The sequence below is a fragment of the Lepisosteus oculatus genome, chromosome 16 (assembly GCF_040954835.1).
Source record: "Lepisosteus oculatus isolate fLepOcu1 chromosome 16, fLepOcu1.hap2, whole genome shotgun sequence".
NCBI lineage: Eukaryota > Metazoa > Chordata > Actinopteri > Semionotiformes > Lepisosteidae > Lepisosteus > Lepisosteus oculatus.
The window spans coordinates 19,656,263-19,662,789 of NC_090711.1; the positions used below are offsets into that span (position 1 = coordinate 19,656,263).

General features: G+C 47.3%; 1 pseudogene; it reads left to right on the plus strand.

Moving 5' to 3' along the window:
* Window positions 1–2,469: 2,469 nt before the first annotated feature.
* LOC138223314 (uncharacterized) lies at window positions 2,470–6,085 on the plus strand (annotated as a pseudogene).
* The last annotated feature ends 442 nt before the right edge of the window (window positions 6,086–6,527 follow it).

A 6,527-nucleotide genomic window follows, 5' to 3' on the forward strand; every position in this document is an offset into this window, starting at 1 on the left:
TTATGCACAATAAAGAGCAGACGCCTGTGAAATCTGTCAACCTCAGTCCCTGGTTGTCTGTGGTGCAACATTGGCGACAAGAATAGAGCTTTCACTCCCACCACCTCCCCCATTCCTCGCCAGTGCCCTGGACTCACTGGCTGGACTCTTGAGACTTACTGGGCTGCACTTGACCTCAGAAACGTGCCGGTCGCCTGGAAAAAAAAAAAGCGATCCTCGTACACTACCTAGGGACAGAGGGACAGCACATTTTCTACTCTCAGCTCTGTTGTAACATGCACTGAAGCTGTGAAACTTCTGAAAGCGCAGCTCATCACCCCCAGAGTGTCATCCTCAGCACGATTCTCTTCAGACAGTGCAAACAGCAGGTGGGTGAGTCTGTGCATCAGTTTGTTGCGGACCTGTGGGCACTGGCCTCCTCTTGCCAATTTGGCGTGATGCAAGTTCATAAGAGACCAGCTAGTGGAGCACATGAATAACGGAAAAGTCTGAGAAAGATTGCTCGCAGCACTAGATGACCTAGTGCTGAACAAGGCTATTCAAATAGCGTTTCAAATGGAGGCCACCGGTGCCTTGTCCTCATCACTAGTGTTCATCCCTTCTCCCGCACTCCCTGCCTGCCATGTAGAACAGCCGCAGCGGCCAGGCAGCCCAGACTCACAGACACAGACGTGCTGCACAAGTCTCCTCCCCGCCTCAGGTTCTCTCTGCTTGACAACAGCGGCTCAGCCATTTTCACCATCGGCTCTCCATGGCAGTCCCAGTGGCCTGCAGTGTTCCATGCCTTAGCTGCAATACCACGTTTAACCACAAGCTCTCGATTCACACCGTGTGCCCAGTCATCCAGCCTCTGTGCCGCATCCTGCTGGCCCTCCGCGATGAGGTCACTGCCGAACTCCAGAGACTCGAGAAGGCAGGCGTCATTGAACCAGTTGACGCCTCCTCATGGGTTTCCAATCTGATGGTTGCGAGTCTGTGTGGACTTGAAGGCTGTGAACAAAGCTGTCATACTATACAAGTACCTCCTCCCCACAGTTCTCTGGTTCCACTGTATTTACAAAATTCAGTCTTCATCAGGGATGCCTCCAGATTCCTCTCCACCATGACAGCCGGAACTTCACAGCTGTCGCACACATCAGTGTCTTGTGCTACACAAGAGTGCCCTTCAGATTGAGCTCTGCCCCCAGCTGTTTCCAAAAAGTGGACATCACTTTCTTCACCGGAATCCCTGGAATAGTCCATCACGATGACATTGTGGTTCGTGGCCCAACCCATGCCAGCCATGAGCGCCTCCACAGGGTCCTCAAGGTGCATCACCACAACCACCTCACCCTCAATGGAGAGGGAATGTTATACACTGAACACAGAGGTTTCGTCTTACAGGTGCCGGCCTCACCCCGCTGCAGTCCAACATTGAGGCCATTCAGTGCATCCCAGAGCCTACCACACCAGCACAGGTCACCTCCTTCCTTACATTCTCTTCAGACAGCGCAAGCAGCAGCCTACTATCTCAAACAGCAACCTACTATCTCCAGTTTCGGCCACACTACTCAGCCACTACAGCCCCACTTCATCAGCTGCAGAAGGATGCCCCTTGGGTTTGGACTCATGCTTGGTTTGAAGCCGTCCGTCTCCTGAAGGCTCAGCTCACCTCACTTCCTATCCTGACACTTCGACCTCTCCAGCCCCACCTTCATCACTTGCGACACCTCCAGCACCACTGTGGGAGCTGTACTGTCCCAGCTTCACAACTGGGTGCAGCAATCTATCATCTTCACCTCCCAGGCTCTCAGTCCAGCAGAACAGAAGTACTCTTTGGGGGAGCGAGAGGCCCTGGCAAGAGGTCTGGACATGTGAAAGGTGGCACTTGTATTTGTACGGTCGTAGATTAGGGACAGACAACTAGGCCCTCACCGCGCTGCTCACCACTTCAGGAACAGGGCATCGACCACTCAGACCCCACCGCTGGTCTGAGAGGCTCCAGCAATACATATTTGCACTGAAGTTCACTCCAGGACACAAGAATGTAGAGTGGGACAGTAGAGCTGCAACCTTTCCTGACTTGCCTGGAGGTCTTGAATCAGACACACTCGAGCCTGACCTCATCCAAACGCTCTTCATTCCACTTCAGGCCACAGTCTCTCTCCAGGAACTACAGAAGGCCTTAGAACAGGACCCAGTGCTCTCCCAGCTTCGCACCTTTATGTGCTCAGGCTGGCCCTCCAAAGTCTCTGCCGAACTGGGCCCCTTCCTTCTGAAAGGGGAGCTCTTGCTGGAATGACTAGTCTCCAACCATGATCTCCAGATGGCACATGCAGGCCACATGGGCATTGTTATGGTCAAGCAACAGTGCCAGGATCTGGTGTGGTGGCCAGGAATCAACCAGGACAGAGGCACTGGTCAGAAACTGCAAGGCCTGCCTCCTTAGCAGGAGGACTTCCTCTTCAGCCCTGGCCAGACTGGCCAGCCATGCCCTGGGATCACCTCCAGCTGGACATCTGTGGGGAGCTGCGTGGTGTCCTGCCCCATCAGCGCTTCCTCATAGTGGCCTATGACTTCCATTCAAAATGGCCAGAAATCGCCTCCACAGGATTCGTCACTACTCAAGCTGTCACAGACTTCCTGGAATCCCTCTGTGCCCACTGGGAGCTGCCAACCATCATCACAACTGTCAATGGGCCACAGTTTGTGTCTAGAGAGTGAGTTTCTTGGCTGACCTAGGAATTCGACATCTTCGCACTGCTTTCTACAACCCAAAGGCGAACAGGAGTGTGGAACGCCTGAACCACACGCTCATAAATCACATCAGAGCCACCCTGTCCAAGGGCAGTTCCTTCTCAGCCACGCTGCTCTGCACTCTCCTTCCTTACAGGGCCTCACAGCACACCACGACTGGCAGCTTACCAGCCTTCGTCATGCTCGGCCGTGAGCTACAAATGCCCCTGGACAGGTTCCAGGTGTACCCAGCTCCAAGCCCTCCAGTGCACACCCACAGCAGGGAGGCCAGACACCAGCATCACTTGAAAAGGCGGTACGACAGGTCACACAGGGTGAAGCCATGTGGGATCACAGTCCAGGATTGGGTCCAGATCCGAAGGCCCATCTGCAGCACAAGCTCCAGTCGTTTGGTCTTCTCCTTCACAGGTCACAGAGCTGCTGGGTCCCGGCACCTTCTTCCTCTCTGATGGGTCACGATGGCCATGAGCTACAAATGCCCCTGGACCCCCCAGGTGAGATCGACGTCCCGGTGGAGCCATCGGTTCCTGTGGCAGAGCAGCCCATAGCCCCTTCTCCATGGCCAGCCAGGGTCCAGTCCAGCCTGGTTTAAAGACTTAGTTCTTTATTGTTTTTATTTTGCTTGCCAGCACTACTTCCAGCAATGCTTTTCACAGTCTGTGAGAACTGTGATTGTTTCATTTTCTGAAGGGGGTGGGGGGGGATGTTATGCTGCACACAGTGTCCATTTGGGATTTATGATGCTGTTATGCTTTGGGTTTTGGGGGTTACCAACTGCATGGGGGTGCCTTGGTGGGTTTTTACTAGTATTGTGCATAACTCGTAACTGACAGAAGAGCAGACGTCTGAAATCACATTGCATGACTTTAAAAGCTGGAAAAAATAGTTTAGATAGCAGAAGGTCATCTTGCTCTTACAAGTGGCTGAGCCATGTTAACTATTATAGGCATAGTTTTTGCCTGATCTGTCTGCTAAAAAAAAAAAAAAAAAAAAAATCACACCTGGCTTTTTAATTAGCACTTTAGAAAATTATCTGCTGTCTGCTGCTGAGGCTGGGAAAGAAAATCACGCCTGGCTTTTCAACGGAATTGCATTAACTTGCTAATGTGTCTATCACACTGCCTGGTGTATTGTTTTAAATTTGAGTATTTTATATTGTGTTCGAGTAGAGGAAAGAAACGTTGCCCAGATATTAGCTAGTCAGTATAGTACATATTTATCTGTACCATTTGTCAGGACAAACAACATACTGCACTATAGCTTTGGTAAGGAGACAGACTATGGCCAAAATCAAGAAGACTCTCACACCAGATAATGAGGACGAAAAGAAACAGGAAGTTAACAAGAGACACTGTACAGCATTTGGCTTCCATGGACATCTTTGTTTATTAAAGCACAGTGAGATATTATAAAGGGGAGAGGAGGCAAAGAGAATCTAAACCAAGGACGATGCAAAGGTAAATAACTTTGTAACAATATTCTATTGATACTGACAGATGAAAATGATGAGCTACCGGCGATGCAAGTTCAAAGACAGCTGTGGGCTGACCTCGGTGCGAGTGTGAGTCTGACATCGATTAGAAGAGTGCGCAGAGGGCTTGGATGGAGATATAAAAACCAACACATGCCCCATGATAAGGGTAAAAAATAAAGAGGAAAGGCTCAAACAAGTGCTTCAATGGATTGAACAGGGAGAGGCATTTCATGATGTACTTTTCACTGATGAAACAGTGGCTCTAGAAGAGTTTTCAACCATGTCATTTTGTAAAAAGGGGAGATGTGAACAAGCCAAAGCCCAAATATCCACTGAAGGTTCACATCTTGGGGGGGGATATCTAGAAGAGGCCCCAGAACCACTTCTTATTTTTGAAGGAATTATGGATCGTGAAAAAAAAAAGTCATGGTCAATTTATCGTGCTGCCCAATTTATCAGGGAGCACTTTGAATCAAGGCACCGTCTCTTTCAAGACAACGATCCTAAACACACAGCAGCAAGGGTGAGGCTTATAGCAGAAGGAGTGAACTGGAGTGAAAACTCCAGCTGAATCCCCAGATCTAAATTCGATAGAGATGGTTTGGGATTCCCTGAAAGACTATTTGGAAAACTGCTAAACCCAGAACAAAGCAAGAACTGATCAATGTGATTTACAAGTTCTAGGAGGAAGAACTGACAAAATTGCAACAATTTTATTAACAGGCTGTTTCATGTTCTTCCTAGGATTGTTGAGTGGGGTGGGGGGCATTCGGGAATGTGAGTTCTGCGAGTCAGATTATGAATGAATAAAAGCATTTTATTAACAAGTGTTGATAAGAGAGAAATAATAAGGGTTCCCGTTACACACATTCCAATTTAAATTGCAAATGCATGTTAAATTAAGTGTCTTTGATTCATAATCTGACAATGCAACATAAATCGTTATCATTGTCTTCTGCATAATAATGTCTGCCTCTCTGTCCAGCATATTTTATTTCATTGCACTTTGACAGATTGTCTTAATCAATTGTTGTCAGAATGCAACTTCTGTACAGAAGTTATTTGCATCAAAGTTCTCTCTCCACCCCCCAAGTTCTATTGTGTGAGCCACTGATAAAGTGATGGAGGAAAATAGGCTAACAACAGCTCAACTTCAAAGTCGGCTATGGGCTGACCTCGGTGTGAACAAGTCCGACATCGATAAGAAGAGTGCGCAGAGGGCTTGGATGGAGATAAAAAAAACATGCCATATAATAAGAATAAAAAAAAGGCTTAAGCAAGTGCTTCAATGGATAGAACAGGGAGAAGCATTTCATGATGGACTTTTCACTGATGAAACAGTGGCTTTGGAACAGTTTTCAATGGTGTCGATTTCATAAAAAAGGGAAGATCTGAATAAGCCAAAGACAAAATATCCACTGAAGGTTCACGTTTGGGGGGGCTATATCTAGAAGAGGCCTGGGACCACTTCTTATTTTCAAAGGAATAATGGATCGTGGATTCTTTGAGGAAGTCGTGGTCAAACAGCATGCTGTCCCATACATCAGGGAGCACATTGGATCAAGGGACTGTTTCCTTCAGGACAATGACTCAAAACTCACAGCTGCAAAGGCGAGGCTTAAAGCAGAGGGAGTGAACTAGGTGAGAACTCCAGCTGAATCCCCAGAGTTAAATCCAATAGAGATGGTATGGCATTCCCCGAAAGACTATATTCAGAAATTGGCAAAACCCAGCAAAAAGCAAGAACTGATCCATGCGATTTACAAGTTCCGGAAGGAAGAACTGATGGACCAAAGTTACAACAATTTTATTAATGGGCCATTCTGTGTTCTTCCCAAGATTGTCGAGCACAGTGGGGGACATTCGGGAACGTGATTTCACAGATGCTTTTGTTCCGTCTTCCATTGTCAGATTGTGAATCAATATAAGCATTTAATTAAAACATGCATTTGCGATTTTAATCCAAATAGGGGCAACGAGGACTATTATAAATGCACAAAAACAAATTCACAGTAATAACATGTTCTACATTGACCTTTTTATTAATTGATAGACAAAACAGGGCAATGACTTTCTCTGCAAGCTAGTCTAAGAAGTAAGCAACTCAAAGCCCAGCAGCAACAATAATTAATACAATGTATTATCCTGTCATGGTATAAAATGGAACAATGCAGAGTACACAACGTTGTTATGCATCGGGAATATTTGCAAATGTTGCAGAATTGTGCAGTATATGCTTTTGGGAACACATTCGTTTTCGAGCAGGTAATTGCTCACTTCTGCTGCCGTAGAGTTTTGGAATCTACATGCTCATAGT